The following is a 24,438-nucleotide window of genomic DNA, read 5'->3' on the forward strand; positions in this document are numbered from 1 at the left end:
CTTTTTATTATAAAGTCTTTGAGATTTAGAAAAGTAAGCAACCTACTTGAGTGAGTGAAATAAGCTGTGTACTAGGTCTGAATTACAGTGTAAGCCTGACAAAACCCCTGGCCTAGCATCTGGGAGCTATGGAGCCAGGGTCAGCTTCACGGATATGTGACCTGTGCAGATAGAGTGCCCCCCACTCTTAGAAGTGTTCTTCGCTGAGTTTAATACCGTACTGTCATCTTGAAATTCTTAATAATTTTTGAACAAAGGGGTCCACATTTTCATTGTGCACTGAGCCATAAAATTATGTAGAAGTTCTGTGTAGAGCACAAATGGCTTATTACAATGTCCCATGTTGGGTCGAAATGCAGGCCTTTATGCCCACCTAGCTGTAACTAGCTGCAGCTGCCACAAGAAGGACATGACCTCAGGTGAGGAGACACTCTGCAGCTGAGGCCCACCCTGAAGGGGCTGACAGCTGGACAACAAGACTTTTCCTAAAGGGAGATCCAGGTAGTATATTGTTGTGTCCAACACAGTCATAACACCCATTTACTCTGTGTGTGTTAACATCTTATCGGAAAACTAAAAATAATTTTCATTGCCAAATTTCCCCTTCTTCATTATAAGTGCATAAAGTTTACCAGAAAGTCTATCATTTTCCAAAGTCAATGTCTTAGTGAGAAAATTCTTTAGAGAATTCAAATTAGTGGAAAATTATTTCTTCAGAATTATTTTAATTGTATTTTACAGTTACAGCTCTAACAAATTTGGTGTATTAAAATAAAACAGAGGGGGCGGGGCGCGGAGGCTCAAGCCTGTAATCCCAGCACTTTGGGAGGCCGAGGCAGGCGGATCACAAGGTCAGGAGATCGAGACCATCCTGGCTAATATGATGAAACCCCGTCTCTACTAAAAATACAAAAAAAATTAGTGGGGTGTGGTGGCGGGCACCTGTAGTCTCAGCTACTGGGGAGGCTGAGGTAGGAGAATGGCATGAACCCAGGAGGCAGAGCTTGCAGTGAGACGAGATCATGCCACTGCACTCCAGCCTGGGCAACAGAGCAAGACTCTGTCTCAACAACAACAACAACAACAAAAAGGGTAAGTGCAAACGTTCTTCCATGGTTTGAACATGCCAATCACTTCCACATTAGCCAATATAAAAAGAAAATTTTTAGTCTTTTTTTTTTTTCAATTATTATTATACTTTAAGTTCTAGGGTACATGTGCATAACGTGCAGGTTTGTTACATATGTATACTTGTGCCATGTTGCTGTGCTGCACCCATCAACTCGTCAGCACCCAACAACTCGTCTTTTTTAATCAAATATTACTTAGATATACATTCCAAATAAACTATTTCAGGTAAATATGTATTTTAGAAAAATCTTGAATTTAGAGGAATCTGGAAAAATATCAGCGTCTGTAATCTTGGTTATAAGTTAGAAAATAAATCACTAGCAGTTACAAAAAATTAAAAGCCCAAAACAAACAATATTTTAGCATCTCAGTATCACTTCTGATGCACTGTGGTCTGTGACAAGATCATGAGCATGAGGCCCATCACCCAGGCCTCCCTATCACTCATACCCTGATCATTTTTTATAGCATTAATTACTTTCTAACTTATTCTCATTTTTTAGTTTCAGTGCTTATCTCTTCCCTCTATAATATAAGCTCTCTGAGCTCAGGGCTTTTTATCAGTTTTGTTCACTGTCATATCTCCAGGGCAAAGAGGAGTGGCTGGCCCATAATAGGTGTTCAAATATCAGTTAATGAAAGAACGAATGAATAAGTAAATCCATAGAAAGCTATTAAAAATCTTTCTAGAATTGCAACTAAAAATACTATCTGTAAATTCACATTTTCACGATTCCCAGAGGTGGAGAGCTGTTACACTAGATCTCAACAGAAATCAAAATCAAAATGATAAGGCAATATTCATACTCTTAAACACTCTGAGTTAGAAAAAATAATTACAGCATAAACCAGTTTGAAGTTCAGCTTTTGTTCATGGATGATTACATCCACTCAGAATCATGCTTTTGTTGCAGTCTAATGGTTATCTTAAATAGCTGAGGAAGGTATAGGAAAGTTATTCTAATTATTTTTGGAAATGGAGAAAGACCTAGAGAATTGTATCCTGTGCTGGTAATAAAGCTTGGTTTCTATCTTGCTGCTTAGGATATGATTAAGGTCTTATCATTCACTGATACATAGGAACATAAATCCTTGGGGAAGAGGGGTGAGATGTTAGAATGAAAGGCTAAAATAATCATCATCATCATCATGCTAACATTAACACCAAAAGCACACATTTGATGTGAAATCTATATCCAGACATTACAACCTCTTTATCATAAGATAAGAAATGTGACTGAGGTAAGCTTACATTTAGATAAAGGATTGAAGAAGGCACATGGAACTTAGACAGGAGTAGTTCTTGACCCTTACAAAGACAGATTTCTTACTCTAATAGATCATGTCCCTAAGAAAAATTCATTCACATTTTTCATACACTTCTGCCCCCATCTACCCTTCACAGGCAGCAAGGGTAGTCCGTGGCTATGTTATAAAAGTTAGACTAAAATATGACAAACTAATAATGCTGGAACCCCACTATAACTGCCTTTCTACAGAATGGAGTTTTCTATAATGTGGATCTATTCAAGATTTAAATCTAAGGTTATTTGTCTTCTGAAATATGAATATGTACATGAGACAGTTGCACCATACCCTGAGTCCATTCTGAGTCACAGGCCTGAGGCCTCAAAAAAAAAAAAAAAAAACAAACTATAGGGCATTACTAGAATTAAGCACTTAAAAAAATGCATGACATTATTTTAGTTTATTCAGATAAGTCACTATCATTTTGTTGCTGTTTAACTTTTCTCTTATTCTCAAACAGATGCTAACTAGTAGGGTAAATCAGTCTAAATGTGCTTTTGAGTTTAAACCAGATGTCCACAAATGTTAGTGTACATCAGAATCATCTGAGATGACTGATAAAAATGGAAATTCTTAGACCCCTTCCTTAGACATTCAGATTCAGTAGGATTGAGGGTGTAGTCCACATATTAAGAAGTATTAGAGCACATATGTATGAATTTCAAGTTCTTGTTGGTGTTAGAAATAGTTTTAGAAACAATACTATGTAGCACAGATAAGAAATACTTAATAAATAAATATGTTATCAAGTATGATTTTCATAATATATTCTCCAACTCTTGTACGTCAATGAAAAGTATTTTCTGTCTCCTGCCAGTGATATCCTCCTATCCAGGAAAGGTGCCAATTCAGGTTTGTTCTACAGAATCGAAAGAAACAGCTGTGTACTAGTAAATGCCAGAACAGAAACGACCGGGTAATTTCCTTCTTAGGCTACCAAGCAGACTGATCTTCAGAGAAACTAGCCTGGGCACTTGAGAAAGCACTTAAGGGCTTGACTCCCGGCCATTGGACTTTGGCCAAGGCAAACCTGCCTGCTTTCCTCCTCAGAAGGGGCAGTTGTGTTTGTAGTTTAGGAAAGGAAATCACTAATGCCCAGTAGAAAGCCTCCCAGAATCCCAACAGTATAACTCTGTTACAGGCTGAATACAGTACATCACCAAGCAATGAAAAATAGATCTCAAGACTAGAGTAAACCAGCATTGGTCTTGAAAGCTGCTTCATATGAGGCTAATCTAGTCTCTTATGCTGAGAAATTCTCATTCACCCAGCATGAGTGTTCCCAGGAGTATATTAGAATAATTCATGGATAACATTCAAGGCTATGAATAAATAAATACTAAATTTCAATTAAAAAGGTTAAATATCTGGGTTTTGTCTAAGTCAGTCCAGCTAAAAAATGTGCTCCTATATAAATTAGTTTTATAACAAAATATCTTATGTTCATTAGACAATACATTTCTTCAAATGACTTACACAAAAAATCTCCACCAACATAATTACTGAATGAAACCATTATGGAAAAGCCAGCTTTTCATCCAAATTTAACATTTTTTCCTCCTCCAGACTATCTCACTTACAAGAGTTAATGCAACAAAGCCATACACTGAACAGAATTCTATGCAAATAGCTAGCCTGGCCTACACTTGCCTAATCCATATCCATTTCCTGTTTTTCCAAATTCAAATCATTCACCTCATTCACTGAGTCTCTGTGAACACTAGACCAAGCTAGGCAGTTGGAAGCTCAGAAATAAACCAAGAAGTCTAGAAAAAGCTAATCAACTTGTAGAGAAATGTGTGTTCATGAAAAGACATGCACAAGAATATTTATAGCAGAACCATTCTTAATAGCCAAAAGCCAGCAACCACCCACATGTGTATCAACAACATTGTGGATAAATAAATTTGTGGTTATGATCATACAGCAATGAAAATGAATGATCTATAATTACACACAATTACGCAAAAATATTTCAAACATGATGAGCAAAAGGAGCTACATTGTTATTCCATCCTGTATATTTCTATTTACATGAAGTAAACTTTGGTGTTACAATTCATAATAATAGTTAACTTGAGGGGAAGGGATAGATGGTACTGACTGTAGCTGGATATTAGGGGAGCATTCTAGGTTGCTCATAAGATTCTGTTTACTTACCTGTGCCCTAGCTATAAGGGTCTGTTTGCTCTAAGCAAATTTATTGTGTGGGTTGTATACAAATTATACATGTGCTTTTCTGTATGTACACTACACTTCAGTAAAAAGTTCAGTTAAGAAAATTCTGTCACATTGCGATACCTCTAAGAAAAATTATACAAAATATATTAAATATGAAGATGAGAAATAACAACAGGGAAGGAGGGGTGGTGCCAAAGGAAGCTGAGAGGGAAAAAGAGTAAGATGAAAGGATGCTTTCATAAAAATAACTGCCTGTTTCCTGATGTGGAGAGGTAAACTGAGGATAAAATCTAAATTAAAAAAAAAAAGTTTCTTCTCCAATGAGCGAAATGCATGTCAAAAATTAAACACAACCAAAAAAAAAAAAAGATACTGAAGTCCCTGACTAATCATGTAAAAAATAAAGTTAGTTCCCTGTCTTACACCAGGAAATTTCCCAGAAATAACTTGCCATTCCAATTTAGAGAGAGGTAAAATATAGAAAGGGATATAATAAAATATGAAACAGAAAACTATTTTTAAAAAACTAGAAAATATGGCTGGGCACGTTGGCTCAAGCCTGTAATCCCAGTACCTTGGGAGGCCGAGGTGGGCAGATTTCTGGAGGTCAGGAGTTCCAGACCAACCTAACCAATATGGCAAAACCCTGTCTCTACTAAAAATACAAAAATTAGCCAGGCGCGGTGGCACACGCCTATAGTCACAGCTACTCAGGAGGCTGAGGCATGAGAATCACTTAAACACAAAAGGCGGAGGTTGAAGTGAGCTGAGAACATGCCACTGTACTCCAGCCTGGTGACAGAGTGAGACTCTGTCTCAAAAAAAAAAAAAATATTAAAAAATAAAAACTAGAAAATATAATTTTGAAGCATGAATAGCAATTATAAGCATGACATAAGTTTTTCAAATTGAAAAGTCAAAAATTTCTATGCATCCAAAAACCATTAAGTGAAAGTAAGAACGTATAAAAAAAACTGGAGGAAATATTTGCAACTTATATGAAAGGCAAAGAGTCAATATACTTGATTTGCTAAGAATTCTTAAAAACCAATTAAAATATTTTAACAGAAAAACAGACAAGATATGCAAGCAGGCGTGTCACAAAAGAATACAAGTTAATAAAAAATAAATCAACCTCAATGTATATCAAAACAACGAGACATTTTACAATTATAAAATTAGCAAGGATTTTTATATATTAATAAGAAGTATTGGTATAACACAGAGATATTATGGGGTATAAATACTAAAACTATCCTGAGGGACAATTAATCAAGCTTAATCAAAACTCTTTATACAATACATACCACCAGTGGCTCAATGTTGACTCTCAGCAGTCTTCCTAGAGAATCAGGAGAAGGTGGTTTTGTGGTATGAGAGACAGCAGCAACTCTAGGATCCAAAAGCTGCTATTGGGTATAGCACAGATGAGTGGCAGGTGGCCAGAGTTCTCAAGACCTTTGATACAACAGGATTTAGTTCCTAATGAGGTAAAAATAAAGAAAAATACTAGTATCAAACTGACCCAGATGGACTAGTTGAAAAATGGCAATCATCTATCCCATCTTGAATATAGTGTTTAGTATTATCTTAACCTAAAAAACTCTTACCATAGCTTATTTTTCACAGTCAGACTCTCAGGGAAATCTGTATTCAAATTTGGCCAAACATCAGATTTCTTCTCTTTGTATAGTTTTGCTAAATGAAAAATCTGGTGAGGGCCTGTTTTATTTTCCCATTTATAACACAGAGAATATAATCAGCATTTTGGGGAAAAATAGTTTTTCAGCAAAAAGGGATATTTTCCAGCTATGAAAAATAAGAATATTTAACTTTTAAAACAAACAAACAAAAAAAAGACAAATAAGCAAACAAAAAAACACCATTTCACACATATGTTCTAAGTTGAACACAAAATGTGGAGGGTTTTCTGATTCTTTTATTTGTGTGGTTACCATACTGATTTGTTTTGTTTTGTTTCTTACACTTTTTCACTTGTAGAACAACCAGTGAGTTAAATTACATGAGTGCAGAGCTAATATGTGCTGTCTCTGACTCCTGGGGTACAGTCTCTGAAGTTAAACTGCCTGTGTTTAATTCCTAGTTCTTCTATTAATAAGCTGCATGACTTTGAAAAAGTTACATATTACTACTTCTGTGCACTAGTTTTCACCTTTACGAAATTGAAAAATAAAGGCAATATGCCTACAATGCTTTTATGAATATTAAATATCATCTCATAAACACTTCAGGTATGTCCTGATGCAATAAAAGTGCTTAATAAATAGTATCTGTCAGTATGTCTACATCTCCTAGCTATTTTCTCTACTACAGATAAAAATCATAGAGCATGATTTGTTAGTGATCACATTCCCCAAAACTCAGCAAACAAAAGCACGTGTAAATAGCAAAACCTAATAGTAAATAGAGGAATGATTGAGGAGCGGCATCAGCAAGATGTAGTAATAAAAACACCTCCTTCATCTCACAAAACATCAAATCAATAACAATATATGGACTAATTCTGTTTATGAGAAATCCAGAAACCAATTAAGAGGCATCTGCATCCCAGGAGAACACAAAGCCAGCCACATTGAAGCAAGTAGAAAAATTTCTGTCACCCTCTCACCATAGTCCCTCTGCCTGACAGAGCACCATGTGATTGAAAGGAAACTACCAGCTTCTGGATACTCCCTGGTGAGAGAAAGAGGAGACGAGCTCATACATTCAATGTTCTGACTTTTCAGGGAGGTTTTTATCTTGGAGCAATGATAACATCAGACATACTCTAGATGCTTGGGGGCCAGTGAGAACAGAAAAAGAACTGGGTATATGCTGCTTCTCCAGAGGAACCACAGTATCGCACTCAAGGAGGAAAGAGAAAAGTGGAACACATGTCCAACAGTCCAACTTTTTGAGGGGCTGCCCAAGGGACTGGTTTCTTTCTTGAATTTCTGGTAATGCAGATGGGACCTAGCATACTCTAGATGCCACGAGCCATGAAGAGTATAAAAGATCTGAGTGGCATGTTGCTGCTCAGAGAGCATGATCTGACAGCAGGTCAGAGGGCCCACCACAGGATGGCAGATGTCAGAGAAAGCAAAAGATTACGAACTCCTGAAAAAACGAAACTAGCAAATTCTTCTAAATAGAAATCTATACATGCAAAGCCCAGAAAAGACACATCCACAGAAAAACTTTGAGAGGCCTTCAGAATCTCTACTTGGGCCGATTGGTGAAAGTTTTTCCCTATTATAAAGCTAGTTTACAAAGAGTTGGGGAGGTGGTTTGTTTTTCAAATATGCAGACACCAACACAAATGGGGGAAAAATGACCCAATCAAAGCAACAAAATAAATCTCCAGAAACTGACCCTAAAGATACAGGTTACAAATTACCTAACATATAATTCAAAATAAACATCATAAATAAAGATGCTCGGTAAGCTCATGAAAATAATGTCTGAACAAATTAACAAAACAGCAGTAAGTTCTCCTCTACCAGTAATTACTTTAAATGTAAACGGATGAAATTCACCAATCAAAATACAAAGTGGCTAAATAGATTAAAATAAAAACAAAATCCAACTATGTGCTGTCTATAAGAGACTCACTTTAAATGTAAGGCACACATAACAAAAGAATGGAAAAAGATATTCGATGTAATTGGTAACCAAAACAAAACAGGAATAGCTACACTTATACAGACAAAATAGACATTATGTCAAAAACTGTAACAAGAAGCGAAGAATGACATTACCTAATGATAAAAAGTTCAATTCACCAGGAAGATACAATTATAAATATATATGCAAACAATATCAGACCACCTAAATATATAAAGCAAATATTGACAGACGTGAAGGAAGAAATAGACACCAACAATAATAAAGTAAGAAACTTCAAAACCCACTTTTAATAATGGATGGAATAGCCAGACAGAAGATCAATAAAGAAACAGAGGACTTGAAGAACACTGTAGACCTAAGAGACATATACAGGACATTTCACGCAACAGACACAGAATATGCATTCTTCTGTCCAGTATAGATCACATATTAGGTCACAAAACAAATCTTAACTAATTTATAAGATTGAAATCATATAGGTATCTCTTTCGATCACAATATAATGCAACTGGAAATCAATTGCAGAAAGAAAACAAAAATTCACTTAACAACACATTCTTGAACAACCAATGGGCAAAATAAGAACATGAAAAGTGAAATTAGAAAATATTTTGAGACATATAAAAATGAAAACACAACATATTAAAAGTTATGGGATGCAGCAAAAGCAGTTCTGAAGGAACTTTAAAGTAATAAATGTCTATGTTAAAAAAGAAGGATCTAAAGCAACCTAATTCTATATATCAGGAAGTAGAAATAGAAAAAAAAAGCTAAACCCAAAGTTGGCAGAGGGAAAGAAATAAATAATAAAAATTAGAGAGGAAATAAATGAAATTGAGAATAGAAAAACAATAGAAAAATCAACAAAATTAATTGGTCTTTTGAAAAAATCAACAAAACCAACAAACTTTACACTTGACTGAGAAAAAAAGAGTGAAGACAAAAAAAGTAAAATGGACATCAAAAAGGAGACATTACAATTGATGCCACAGACAAAAAGAATTATGAGAGACTACCATGAACAATTATAAGCCAATTATAGATTATCCAAATTGGATAGCCTAGAAAAAATGGATAAATTCCTAGAAACATATAGCCTATCAGAACTGGATCATAAAGAAACAGAAAACCCAAACAGACCTAATAATCAGTAAAGAGATTGAATCAGTAATCAAAAACCTCTCCAAAAAGAAAAACTCAGTACCAGATGGCTTCAATGATAAAATCTACCAAGCACTTAAAGAATTAGTGGCAATTCTTTGCAAACTCTTCCAAAAAATGGAAGAGAAAGGAACATTTTGAAACCCGATTTATGAAGCAAGCATTATTCCGATACCAAACCTGAGAAAGACACCACAAGAAAATAAAACTACAAGTTAATATCCCTGATGATTTAGATGCAAAAATCCTCAAAAATATATGAGCAAACTAAATTCAACAGTGTATTAAAAGGATCATACTATGACCAAGTGAGATTTATTCCTGGGATGCAAGGATGGCTCATCGTATAAATATCAATCAATGTGATTCACCACATTAACGGAATAAAGGATAGAAATTACAGGATGATAGAAATAGATGTACAAAAGGTATTTGGCAAAATTCAATATGCTTTCAAAATAAAAAGACTCCACAAACTAGGAACAAAAAGAAATTATCACAACATAACAAGGTCATGTATGACAAGCCCACAGTGAACATCATACTCAGCAATGAAAAACTGATAGTTTTTCCTCCAAAATCAGGAAAAAAGGCACAGACATCCACTTCTGCCACTTTTATTCAACATAGTACCACAAGTCCTACCCGGAGAAATTAGGCAAGAAAAAGAAATAAAAGTCATCCAAATTGGAAAGGAAGAAGGAAAATTATCCCTGTTCACGGATGCACGATCTTAAATGTAGAAAATCTTGAAGATTGCCCCCACCCCCACACACACACGAAAAAAACCTATCAGATCTAAGAAACAAATTCAGTAAAGTTCCAGGATACAAAAATCAACATACAAAACTCAATTGTGTTTCTATGCACGAACAGTGGACAATCTGAAAAGGAAATTAGGAAAACAATCCCATTTACAAATGGACCAAAAACAATAAAATCCTTAGGAAAAAATTTAACTGAGGGACCAAAAGACTTGTACACTAAAAACTACAAGACATTAAAGATGAAATTATAAAGGATACAAATGAATGAAAACATATTCTATGTTCATGCATTGAAAGAGTTAAGATTATTAAAATATTCATACAACTGAAAGCAATCTACAGATTTAATGCAATCTCTATCAATATCTTAATGACAATTTTTACAGAAATAGAAAAAAATTCTAAAATACACATAAAGCCACAAAGATTCCAACTGGCCAAAATAACTTTGGGAAATAACAAAGCTGAAGATATTATACTTCCTGATTTTAAAACAAATCGGCTGTATTACAAAGCTACAATAATCAATATAGTATGGTACTGCCATAAAGACAGACACATACAGGCCAATGGATTAAAATAGAGAATCCCAAAATAACATTAGACATTTATGGTCAACTGATCTTTGAGAAGGGTGCCAAGAATACACAATGGGATAAGGATAGTGTGTTCAACAAGTTCTGCTGAAAAAATTGGATATTCTCATGCAAAGGAATGAAATTGGACCTTTATCTAACACCATACCCAAAAATCAATGAAAAATGGATTAAACATAATACCTGAAACTATAAAATTCCTAGATGAAAACACAGAGATAAGGTTTCATGACATTGGTTTTTGCAATGATTTTATGGATATGACCCTAAAAACACAGGAAATGAAAGCAAAAATTAAAAATGGGAATACATCGGCTGGGCGTGGTGGCTCACGCCTGTAATCCCAGCACTTTGGGTGGCCAAGGCAGGTGGATCACGAGGTCAGGAAATCGAGACCATCCTGGCTAACACGGTGAAACCCCGTCTCTATTAAAAATACAAAAAATTAGCCGGGCATGGTGGCGGGCGCCTGTAGTCCCAGCTACTCAGGAGGCTGAGGCAGGAGAATGGCGTGAACCCGGGAGGCAGAACGTGCAGTGAGCTGAAATCGCGCCACTGCACTCCAGCCTGGGCGACAGAGCAAGACTCCATCTCAAAAAAAAGAAAAAAAGAACAAAAAACGGAATACATCAAACTAAAAAACTTCTGCCCAGCAGAAGAAACAAGAGAGTCAAAAGGCAGTCCACAGAATGGAAGACACTATTTGCAAACTATATATCTGATAAAGTATTCATACCCAAAATATATAAAGGATTACACAAAAAGGATTCCTACAGCTCAACAGCAAGAAAATAAATAACCCAATTTAAAATGGGCAAATGACTTAAATTGATATTTACTCTAAGAAAACTTAAAAGCGGCTAACAGGTACATGTAAAAATACTCATTACTAATTACATGTAAAAACACTCATCACTATCAGATAAATGCAAATCAAAGCAAAAATGAAATACCACCTCATACCTGCTAAGATGTCATTATGTTTTTTAAAAATAACCAAAAATAAATAGTGTTAGCAAAGGTGTAGACAAATTGGAACGCTTATGCACTGTTGGTAGAAATGTAAAATAGTGCAACCACAATTTAAAACAGTATAAAGATTCCTTAAAAATTAGAAATAGAGCTACCATATGATCCAGTCATTTCACTTCTGGATATTTATCCAAAACAATGAAATCAGAATATTGAAGAGATATCTGTACTCCCATATTCATCGCAGCATTTTTCACAATAACCAAAAGGTGAAAATAACCTAACGAATGGATCAAAAAAATATGTAAGTGTATACATACAATAGAGTATTATTCAGCCACTTAGAAAATCCTGGCATATGCTACAACATGGATGAATCTTGGAGACATTATGCTAAGTGAAATAAGTCAGAGAGGAAAAATACTGCAGGATTCTACTTATATGAGGTATCTGAAATAGTCAAACTCACTTAGCAGAAAGTACAATGGTGGTTGCCGGGAGCTAGGAGGATGGGAAAATGAGGAGTTTCTTTTCAGTCATATAAAGTTTCAGTCATGCAAGATGAAAAACTTATTAGAAAGCTATTGTATAACAATGTGCTTACAGTAAACAATACACTTAAAATTTTAAAAGGGCAGATCTCAAGTTATATCTTTTTTGCCACAAGAAAAAATAAACACATGAAGAGAAGAACTTTAACTTTACCAGGGGTAGCAGGAAAATAAAAGAATAAAGAAAGAGAAAGGTGAGCCCCTTCTGAAAGTTGACCTCAGCAAAATCTGGGACTCTCATTCATACCCGGTGCCTTTGATCCTTTCTCTAAAAATGTTTTACATTGGGGAAAAATATCCACAAAACTGCATTTAAGGCAACTACATACTGATTCATGTGGATACCTATTATGTTCATACAGAACAAGCCTGACCCCCCAACTTGAGTATCTTTTTTGTCTGATAACTTATGATCATCTGGTAACTTAAGAAAAAAGGACATATGTAGATATATATAGACAGAGATGATAGAGATAAAATATTTAATGAATGTGTAGAAGCTATTAAAGCATTTGTGTGTATGTTTCTTATAACTAAAGAAGAATAAAAAGAGAAAAAGATAACATTTTTGTGTTATCTTCTATTTTTCCATTCCCTGTTCCAACAAGACAGTCTTTCTTCATTGAGGAGATTTTGCTATCAGGAGAAGGAAGTGGAAGCCTTTCTCAGATCTTGCTGGGAAAGCTCAGGTGGAGAGGAGTTTGTTGGAGGAATTCAGAGGGTGACACAGCAAGAGAGTAAACACATTCCACATGACTAGAAAGGAAGAAAGGTCTCTATTCTGCCCCATTTGGGCATCCCAGGAAGGTGGCAGGACCTTTAGGAGAATGGTTCCTTGGTGGAAGAGGAGAGACTGGAGCCTCACACAGAGACCCTTCTGGGCCTGAGCATAGAAACAGAAGAGCCACTTGCCTTTAAGTAACTCCAAGGGTTTGGATAAGGGGAAAGTCCTCATTGACCATGGTGACTCAGACACTCTCATTCCATTTTCTGGGCACTTCATAAACCTCCTGAATTTTTGTGCAAACTAGAGACATAGACAAGCACCTGCATTTAAAATTATGAGGTTCTAATTTGCCAGGTGGGTAAGGGACTCAGACTCATATTTTTTTTTTTCTGTAATTGTGAAATTAAAGTAATAGGACATTTCTTCCACACCTCACATCGGGTAGTAGTATCTATAATCACAACACATAGGAAGCTATTTATTACATAATTATTTTATAAGTGAGAAAGATAGGTTATAAAACACTGTATTATATAAAACTCCATTTTTGTAAAATAAAATAATATACTGAGTTCCTACAATAGGCCAGGCAATGAGCTGGTTGAGGCAGACTACAGAGGAGTGGGTTTCAGGGAAAAGATTTCTCTCGAACATGTTTCTCCAGGACAATATATCGTTCATTGCTGCTATAGACTGAATGTTTATGTCCCCTGCAAATTCACAGTGAAATCTAATTTTGAATGCAATTATATTTGGAGGTGTTTCCTTTGGGAAGTGATTGGGTGATAAGGAGGAAGCCTTGTGAATGGGATTAGTCCCCCTATAAAAGAGAAGCCAAAGACTTCCCTTGCCCTTTCTCCTATGTAAAGATACAGCAAGAAGATGGCCATCCATGAACCAGGAAGCAGAGCCTCACCAGAGAGCTCATCTTCAAGTTCCTTGATCTTAAACTTCCCAGCCTCGAGAACTACCAGAAATAAAATTCTTATGCTTATGAGAAATTAAAGGGTGGGTGGAATCACCCCTGAGAAAAATGCTTTCTGTTGAGTGACTAATATTGAGACCTAGTTTAGCCTTCAAAGCTGCTATGGCCCAGAATCACTGATACAAGAATAAAATTTAAGAGAATAAACAGCTGGATTTGTAGTATACTTAGTTTTCTATTTCAGAGTTTTATCAAAATAGAGCAAGAAAACTTCCATCAAAAGCAAGCACATAGTAATAATAGTCTCAGCACCATCAATACATATGGTCATTATACTGAGGGTACAAATCATTGTTTTCCTGTTGGCGTCTGTGTCTTTTCTCTCACTGCTTTCATTTTGTTTCTAGGTAATTGGAGGCTGAGATCCAGGAAAGATAAACAGAGTTTTAAATGCTTCCATTAAAGAATAAAGTTATTATTGCTTCCTAAATCAAAGCTACATGTAGCCATAAGTTGAGGTAAACAATGACAATTAAAAATGAGACATTAACATTTCTACTTCCTGTAGCTGCTTGCCAATAAACATAAACATTGTAAATAGTTGACTAGAATTGAGACCCAAAGAACTCTAAAAGTAGTCACCAGAAAAGCAAATGGAATTAGATACTATAGGATCGTTAAATACAACTTTGTTACTACAGCTTTACCTTGGTATTCAAAAAAAAAAATTAAACAGAATATTTTTCTTTCAACTCAATGTTTTCTTTAATGGAGTTTATTCCATTGTTTTATTGTTGGAAGAAGTGTATAGATGGTCCTGACTTACAACTGTTCAACTTAAGTTTTCTCAGCTTTATAATGATGCAAAAGTGATATGCCATCAGTAAAAACTGTACCTCAAATTTTAAATTTTGATTTTTTTCCCAGGATAGTGATACGTGGTATGATACTGTCACTATGCTGGGCAGCATCAGTGAGTCACAGCTCCCAGTCAGCCATGCAATCACGAAGGTAAACAACCCATACAGTGTGCTGTGTTGCCAGAATTTTTTGGATATTGTGTTTAGGGTGCCATCAGGTCTACAAAATGTCAATTTTTGACTTACAATATTTTCCACTGGCAATGGGTTCATCACCACATAACCCCACTGTGAGTCAGGAAGCATCTGCATTTGCTCTTTCAGTCATCTTATTTTAAAGATTCGGTTTTATTTTTGCTTCTTAGCTATTTTCTTTGTTTTCTCTCTTTTATTTGATGGTCTATGTTACCTCCGATATCTACTTTCAGTATGTTGTAAATTATGTGTTCTCTTTTTAGTTCCACTAGTGTTTACGTTTGTATCTTTTATAGCATTGATTAAGCATACAGTTGTCAGTTTATCAAGTTCAAGAAAGAAATAGCATCTATTAACTTCCTCCTAAGTAAACTGCAAACTATACATCCTCAGCCTAGTCCCATTCCACTACACACACCCTAGTTTTTGTTTTTATATTCTGTAATTTTGAAATCATTATTATTGTATTATTTTACTCAAGAATTTTAAGGAATTATATTTCCCTTTTAATAGACTCATTTTTATGTTTACATAAACTCAAAGCCCACCATCAGCTTTTTCACACCATGAATTTCCCATTCAAGAATATTTTAGTTTTTCTACATATTGGCTGAATTGCATATTTAAATGAAGATTTTGGTAGGGTAGCTACATAAGTAGTATATTTTCCTGAGTCGTTGGATACATAAAAATATTTTCTTGTTGACTTTACATAAAGGTTTCAGCCTGGTTAGATAAAGAATACTTGGATTAAACCCATTCTCCTCTGAAAATTCCGTAGATGAGGCACCCTGGTCTTCTGAGAGTATAGCAGGAGGTGAAAAGCACAGGACCTAGAATCATGTAAACATCTGATTTTAGCTCTGCTAATTACTTGCTATGAAACCTTTGCAAATTAGATAATGCATACTTTTACTTCGTTTCCTAAATCTCATTGTTCTTATCTGTAAAATGAGACTACTCCTTACTTTCCAGGTTTAATGTAAGGAATTAATAGCATGATCTATATTAGTGCTAATAGAAGTATAGTGCAAACCATATTTATAGTTTTAATTTTTCTAGCAGTTACATTAAAAAGGTAAAATTAATTTAAATATTTATCATTTAAATAAAAATACTAATTATACTTAACCCAATAGGTTCAATAATACACATCATTTCAACATGTAAAACATTGTTGAGATATTACATTCTTTATTATACTGAGAATTCTACATATAGTGTATATTTTATACTTATACCATAGAGCTATACCATGCAGTTATAGCATTTGCATGTCACATATATCAATTTGGACTGTCACATTTCATGTCCTCAGTAGCCACATGAGTCCAGTGTCTGCTATACTGGAGACGTCAGGGTTACATACTATGACTCAGTAGAGTTTCTGGCATAAACATTCTCTAAATAGCACATATTTTTAATTGTTTTAATGACAGAGAGAACTATCAGAAAAATCTCTTACTTTCTTACTAAATCATCTCCTCCTTCTGCCTAAATATACGCAAGAGTCTTTATTATTTTTTTATGTTAAGAAATGTTTATTAGTAAACTTTTTATTGCTGTAGAACATAATATTGAAAAGAGCAAAAATCGTGTTTCACCCAAAGGATAGTCACAAAGTGAACATGTAATCAACACTCAGATTCTTAGTCTCCCTAGGTGACTTCAAACATTATGATGTTTAATTTCATCTAGTTTCGAACTTCCCACAAACATAAAGATGCAATATGTATCCTTTTACATCCTGCTTCTTTTAGTCAACATTATATCTCAGCCATATTGTTGCATATGAGTTTTGGAATATAATTCTCATTTTCTGTAAAGTAATCCATTGTATGAACATACCATAATTTATTTATTCACTGTTCCATTTAACTGCTGTTAGAATTTTTAGCTCCTAATTAATTGCAGTTTGGAGCTTATGCAGAAAAGAGTTAACATAGCAGGGCATAATGCTATCCCTAGACAAGGCTGCATCTACTGTTGGCCCTTGACTAGCATGTGAGAACTTGGATTTTGGAGTGAGTTACTGGTAATAGTGTCTCATTGTGCCCAAATGGTTTGTAGAAACAATGTGGTTTATGCTGAACACCTGCTTTCCTTCTGGGAGTCTGGAATTCTGCTATGGTCCAGGCAGAGGCTGCATATTTGTCTATCCCCCAATTAAAAAAAAAAAAAAAAAAACTCTCAGCAGTGAGTCTCTAATGGGTTTCTCTGATAGACAGCATTTCACATGTGTTATCACAACTTGATGCTCTAGGAATTAAGTGTGTCCTGTGTGATTAATTGGGAGAAGACTCTGAGAACTTGCACCATGTTTCCTCTGGATTTTGCCCCATGAGTCTTTTCCTTGTCCTGATTTTATTTTGTATCCTTTCACTGTAATGAATCATAACCATGAGCATGACTCTAGTTGTGCTGAGTCCTGTGAGTTCTATAAACCATCAAAACTGAGTTGTCTTGGCAATATCTGACACAGGGCCATTACAAACAATGTTGCTATGGATATTCTTGCACATGCCTGTTGGGCAACATATGTGAAATATATATTGCAGAGTAGAATTATTGGGCAATAGGGTATGAATATGTTCATCACTAGTAAATATTGACAAACAGTTTTCCAAAGTGGTTATAATGATTTACAACTCCTATCAATAACTGATGAGAGTTCTAGTTGCTATACATCCACTCCAACACTTGACATTGTCATTTTAGCCATTCTGATGGGTATAGAGTGGCATCACATTTTGGTTTTAATTTGCAATTTGCTTGATGACCAAATAAATTTGAGATCCTTTTCACAGGTCTATGGGCTACCAAGATATCTCCTATCGTGAAGTGTCTATTCAAGTCATTTGCCAATGTTTCCACTGGGTTATCTGACATTTTCTTATTGATTTGCAAGCATTCTTTATGGATATGTAAGACCTTTATATATACAAGTATATATATATGTGTGTGTGCCAAATACATGACAAATATACTCCCACTCACTCTTTTAATGGTAACCTATGATAATAATAAGTTCTTAACTTTAATGTAGTTTAATTTAGCAATGTTTTCCTTTATAGTTAGCAATTTGTGTATCTTGTTTAAACAGTATGTATTACTCTGGAATCATAAAGATTTTATTCTCCTATTCTTCTAAATGTCATACTTCATTACCTCTTACATTTAGATTAGAAAGGATTCTCTGTATGTTGTAAGGTCTTTCTTTTTTCTTGAAGCCAAATAATTCCAGGATCTGACTCACAATTGAGTATTACTATTTTTATCTGGAATCTGGTTTACTCTTTTGATCTAGAAGTTTACTGTTTACCTCAGTTCGAGAAAGGTTTTTTAAATGTATACCTTAATAATTTCCTATTCCATTTGTAATTTTTTTACTTCAGGAACACTATTTCCTCCACCATATATGCTTTATTTGTTAGCATCTTTTTAGAAGTTATGCCACCCTTCCCATTTTATTCTTTTATTGTTCTTTCAATTTTATCTCTTATTTGACAGAGTTTACAAAAGAGGATAAGAATAAGGTCTTAGAAATGATAATTTTGTAAGACAGTAACAGCAAAAAAAAGACAGCTGGGCTCAAGCAAATGAATATAGTAGTCAATATTGCTGTTAAAAAAAGATTTTCTTAAATTATATATGAAATGATACACATAATAAGTGGCAAAGGAATTCATAGGACTGAGGAATGACATTGGTCTGGGGTAATTAAGAAATGCACCTCAGAGAAGTTAATGAGTTCCATGATATATAAGTAGAACATTACTGTAGTAAAAGCTAAAATATGCATAATTGCTGACATTATAGTGATTTTGGCAATATGTCCAACCACTATAGACCAAACAAACTTGCAATGACAGACTATAAATGTGTACTTTTAATAATAAACCCAAATATAAATTCTTATTTGGCACAAATTTTCCATTTGTTCAGAGAAATTTATGAAACTCAAAATACAACGATAAATGTGGCAAAGTAATTATAACTCTACATTTGATGAACTTTGGATTTCCTTGACACTGAATATCTCAAGGCTCAGTTTTGCATTCAATAAACTTAAAAATCACCATTTATATTTTGGAACCATTTTATAGCTTTTATTGGATGGGAAAACAGAGCTAATCTTCATCAGTATTTTCACAGAACAAAATACTTCCATCATAATTGAAACTGTCAATGGGTCTTGGGAATATAATATGTTTGTGAGCTATTATTGTTTCCATTCAACATCAAAATAAATATATATAAAACAAAATTTATTCTAATTTTCTGAAATAGCTTCAGCTATGTTTCTCCTCTTCTGTTTGAGAATTTTGCATTGCTCCAATATAAATGTGATCAATATGTCATAAATATAAGTATGTTGGTTTATTTCTTTCTTGATGTTTTAAAATGCAAATGAGGCAGACAGCGGGACATCTCCACAGAGATCCCACTGAGCATCACCATCTTGATAATTAATCACTTACCAGGAACTAGGCCTCCATTTTGCAGCCTCAAAGACCTGATTTTTCCTGTACATTGAAAATGGATCATGAACTTGAAGCATTAATTCAAAATTCAAAAGGATAAACTTTCAGTAGGAAATAAGATTCTAAACAGAACTAGAATATTTGTATGTATCACTAAGAAAATATATTAATCTGTTTTCATACTGCTATATAAAGAACTGCCTGAGAGTGTATTAGTCTATTTTCATACTGCTGTAAAGAACTGCCTGAGAGTGTATTAGTCTATTTTCATACTGCTGTAAAGAACTGCCTGAGACTGGGTAATTTATAAAGGAAATAGGTTTAACTGACTCACAGTTCAGCACGGCTGGGGAGGCCTCAGAAAACTTATAATAATGGCAGAAGGCGAAGGGGAAGCAAGCCACCTTCTTCAACAGGTGACAGGAAGGAGAAGAGCATAGCAAAGGGGAAACAGCCTCTTACAAAACCATCAGATCTTGTGAGACTCACTATCACAAAAACAGCATGGGGGAAATGGCCCACATGATCCAACTGCTCTCCACCTGATTTCTCCCTTGACACGTGGGGATTATGGGGATTCTAATTCAAGATAAGATTTGGGTGGGGACTCAAAGAAACCAAATTATAATCAGAGGTCAGTTTTTAAAAAGGGTAATAATTACTTAGAAAAATAAAATATTTATTATACTCTGTTTAAAATAGAATTAGGTATTCTTTTTACACAGAAAATAAAAGTTCAAATGCCTTAGAGACTAGGCAGGTAATATCAGTTAGCAAAGTCATCTCAAATGAACTTTGGTCAACTGAAGGGCAACAAGGTGTTTACAAAGGAACTACCAGATATTCAATTCTAGCTGATCATCATCATAGCGAGTATAGACTCGAGTGTTGACAGAACTTCTGATTTTTTTAAGAGACTCTGGAACTTTACATTTTTAATGTTTATCTTCAGATTTTTTAAATGTTAATAATTATAATAGAATAATGGCCTCACAAAATGCCCATGACCTACTCCCAGGAACCTGTTACCTTGCATGCCAAAAGGGACTTTGCAGATGATCAAGAACCTTGAGATGGGAAGATTATCCTGTATTCTCCAAGTGTGCCAAGTGTAATTCCAAAAGTCCTTATAAGGGGCAGAGGAATGCAGGAAGAACACAGTGAGGGAAGGGGACATGGTAATGAAAACAAGAGTCATAGTCAAAGAGTGCAATCTGAAGATGCAACATTTCTGGCTTTAAAGACAGAAGAGGGGGACACAAGACGGAATGCAGGAGGACCTAGAAGTTAGAGAAGACAAGGAATTGATTGTCCCCTAGTACCTCCAGAGGGAACACAGCCTGCCTATACTTTGATTTTAGCCAAATAAGACACATTTCAGACTTCTTCCTCCAGAAATGTAAGATAATAACTCTGTACTGTTTTAAGCCACTAGATTTGTGGTCATTCATTACAGCAGTGTTAGAAAACTAACTATCATGCCCTGGAGACATTTTCCCCATTGTCTTGGGGATTAACATTCGGCTCCTCATTACTTATGCAAATTTCTGCAGTTGGCTTGAATTTCTCTTCAGAAAATAGGATTTTCTTTTCTATCACAGTGTCAGGCTGCAGATTTTCCAAAATTTTATGCTCTGTTTCCCTTTTAAAACTGAATGCCTTTAACAGCACCCAAGTCACCTCTTGAATGCTTTGCTGCTTAGAAATTTCTTCTGCCAGATACCCTAAATCAGCTCTCTCAAGTTCAAAGCTCCGACAAATCTCTAGGGCAGCGGCAAAATCCTGCCAGTCTCTTTGCTAAAACACAAGAGTCACCTTTGCTTCAGGTCCCAATAAGCTCCTCATCTCCACCTGAGACCACCTCAGCCTGGATTTCATTGTCCATATCCCAACCTTTGCTCCAGTTTCCAACAAGTTCCTCATCTCCATGAGAGACCACCTCAGCCTGGGTTTCATTGTCCATATCTATCGGTATTTTGGTCAAAGTCATTCAACAAGTCTCTAGGGAGTTCCAAACTTTTCCACATTTTCCTGTCTTCTTCTGAGCCCTGCAAACTGTTCCAATGTCTGCCTGTTACCCAGTTCCAAAGCTGCTTCTACATTTTTGGGTATCTTTTCAGCAGCACACCACTCTACTAGTACCAATTTGCTGTATTAGTCCGTTTTCACTTTGCCGATAAAGCCATACCTGAGAAAAACCATGATATACTATAATGTATAGTATATACAATATACTATATATCTAGGGCATGACAGAGACCTTTGTGGCAGCCCCTCCTATCACAGGCCTGGAGGCCTAGGAGGAGAAAGTGGTTTCATGAGCGGGCCCAGGGTCCCCATGCTGTGTGCAGCCTAGGGACTTGATGCCCTGCATCCCAGCTTCTCCAGCCATGGTGAAAGGGGCCAATGTAGAGCTCAGGTTGTGGCTTCAGAGGGTGCAAGCCACCCTTTGGATTTCAGACTTGTGTGGGGCCTGTAGCCCCTTTGTTTTGGCCAATTTCTCCCATTTTGAATGGCTGTATTTACTCAATTCCTGTACCTCCATTGTATCTAGGAAGTAAGTATGGCTTACTTATACTGGGTTACTTACACAAGTTATAAGGATTTAATGTACTTACAATTCCATGTAGCTGAAGAGGCCTCACAATCATGGCAGAAGGCATGGAGGAGCAAGTCATGTCTTACACGGATGGCAGCAGGCAAAGAGAGCTTGTGCAGAGAAACTCACACTTTTAAAACCATCAGATCTCATGAGACTTATTCACTATCACAAGAACATCCAAGGGAAGACCCACCCCCACGATTCAGTTACCTCCCACTGTGTCCCTCCCACAACACATGAAAATTCAAGATGAGATCTGGATGGAGACACAGCCAAACCATATCAGGATTCATGACAATAATGTTTCTTATAATTTATAACAATTCCAGGTTTCTTGAGAGCAGTGTTCATGCTCTCTTTTTTTTTTCTATTTGAATAATTCAACAGATCACAATAGAACCATAATTTAGCAGTATTTCAGAAAAAGATGCTACTTCTTTGGTTTTACCCACTCCAGACACAGAAACTTCATTGCAACAGTTAGATAAAATCTAGCATCTGGAAAAGGTGCTTTAAATCAAAACTTAGTGATGGGTTATTTAAGATGATTAAGCTCAAACTATGGTATGCATACTATATCTGTTTTATTCTAAGATTAATTAAGGCATACCCAAAATGTTTTAAACAAGTAAATAATATATAGTTGGGAACCAGTATGAACTTTCTTCTTACTCTCCAGCAAACAAGACAGTTTCAATCCTTAGCCAGAGTTTTTCCTTTGGAAGTCAAAGGAGAATTCCTCTTCCTGGGTTTCCCCAAAATCTTCTCTGTGTAAAAAGCTTTATTCAATGCCATATGAACCTTTTGGAATGTCACATGTGCCACTGGGATAGTTTTTATTCTCAGACATTCTTTAGGAAATTTCTCAAAGCTTAATTTTTATCAATTGATGTCTTTCAATATTGGCATTCTCCAGAAGTATAATGTCCCAAAGATCTATGCCTTTTCTTTATTCCTCTACAGACATAATCTTTCTCTCTGATTATTCTTTTTCCCCTTCCTTTGGCCATGCTTTGATCTGTCACATTCTTAACTGCAATATGGTCAAGGGAGATTTTTAAAATCCATTTAGCTAAGAAGATTGTTTACCATTGGATAGAGTAAGAGTTGAAACCGTGTTTCTTCTATTGATGCCATTACAAATTGTGTTTAGTACAACCCCTATGGCTGGAGAAATTCATGGTATGTGATGTTGAAGTATTTCACAGCTAATATTGTGGAATCCACAAAAGCACTCAGTTTAATGATAAAAACAAATTAGACTTCCATAAGCACAGTTTTGTTGATATTGTCAATTTTACTTAGGCACCATTGCAAACACTCATGATTTCATATTTGGTTGTTGTAAACAGAAATACGTTATTTTATCTCTGAAAAAACATATATTTCAAACTTCCTAGAAAAAAAATACAAAATGTGGAACTTTCTAGTCATTCACCAATATATGAAAAATTCAGTTCTCACCCAGAAATATAATCCAGATTATGACAGGTTACTCATTAGTAAATTACTCATAAGTTCTAGTTGGATATCTTTGTTTCACAGAATAATTTATTAGAAGAACCATCCTAACCATGCTAGAGGTGAAGCTGAGAATTTTAGCAAATGGAAATAGGTGATATCCCAATAGCAATTAGCTACATACCTTGACTACAAGAGGCTGAGAAACCTCATAGAAAAGAATTTGAACTCTGTTCATATTTGGGTTTTAGTTACATACAGATGTGATAGACTGCAGTATGAAAATGTGGCAAAATGTAATTGAAGCCAAATAATGGGCATACAGAGAGCAGGGTTCCCTTGAGAAAAAAAAATCAGCATAAGTGGGGAATAAGATTGGCACAATGAGCCAGATACAGCAAAACATCTTCTTAGTGGGAAAAACTGGTGGTTGGAGACACAGTCTGAAGAGGTGTTTAAAGCCATAAGACTCAGTCTTCTGGACTGAGGAGAGCTGCCTATGGTCTCTGAGAAAGAGAAGCCTGTGTAGTAACTTGAAACAACACTATTGCTTCTACCCAAAGTTAACGAATTTTAAAATTTAAAGAGCTACATCAAACCAATTCTTCTGAGGACTAAAAACTATCCCTCTACTTCAACACAGAACAAAAAAAGTGAGATTGAGATGGAGGAAATGTTTCTGTCAGATAAAAGAGATTACCTTGGATCTGAGACAGGTAGAATGGCGATGAGACCCAAGCACAGGTAACTGAGAAAAAACAGGCATGGACCAGTTGTGGTTGCTGTGCAGATGGGCCAAGAAGAGAACACTGTAGATGGTGCAAGAAGTTAAAAGCGAGGAGCAAAGTGATGGATACCAACAGCACAAGCAGCTGGCAGGCACAAAATTA

General features: G+C 35.5%; 1 protein-coding gene across 6 annotated transcripts in view; it reads right to left on the bottom strand.

The window, feature by feature from the left end:
• The window catches only part of COL5A2 (collagen type V alpha 2 chain), a 423,920-nt gene that overhangs the window by 187,850 nt on the left and 211,632 nt on the right, over window positions 1-24,438 (bottom strand). For 5 of the 6 annotated variants that reach the window (XM_021923787.2, XM_021923783.2, XM_021923785.2 and 2 more), the window contains one exon: window positions 5,928-6,102. The exons of the other annotated variant lie outside the window; for it this stretch is intronic. The gene's annotated coding sequence lies outside the window, so the exon portion shown is untranslated. The remainder of the gene's footprint in view (window positions 1-5,927; window positions 6,103-24,438) is intronic. 6 annotated transcript variants of the gene reach the window in all.

This window comes from Papio anubis, chromosome 10, assembly GCF_008728515.1.
Source record: "Papio anubis isolate 15944 chromosome 10, Panubis1.0, whole genome shotgun sequence".
Taxonomy (NCBI): domain Eukaryota; kingdom Metazoa; phylum Chordata; class Mammalia; order Primates; family Cercopithecidae; genus Papio; species Papio anubis.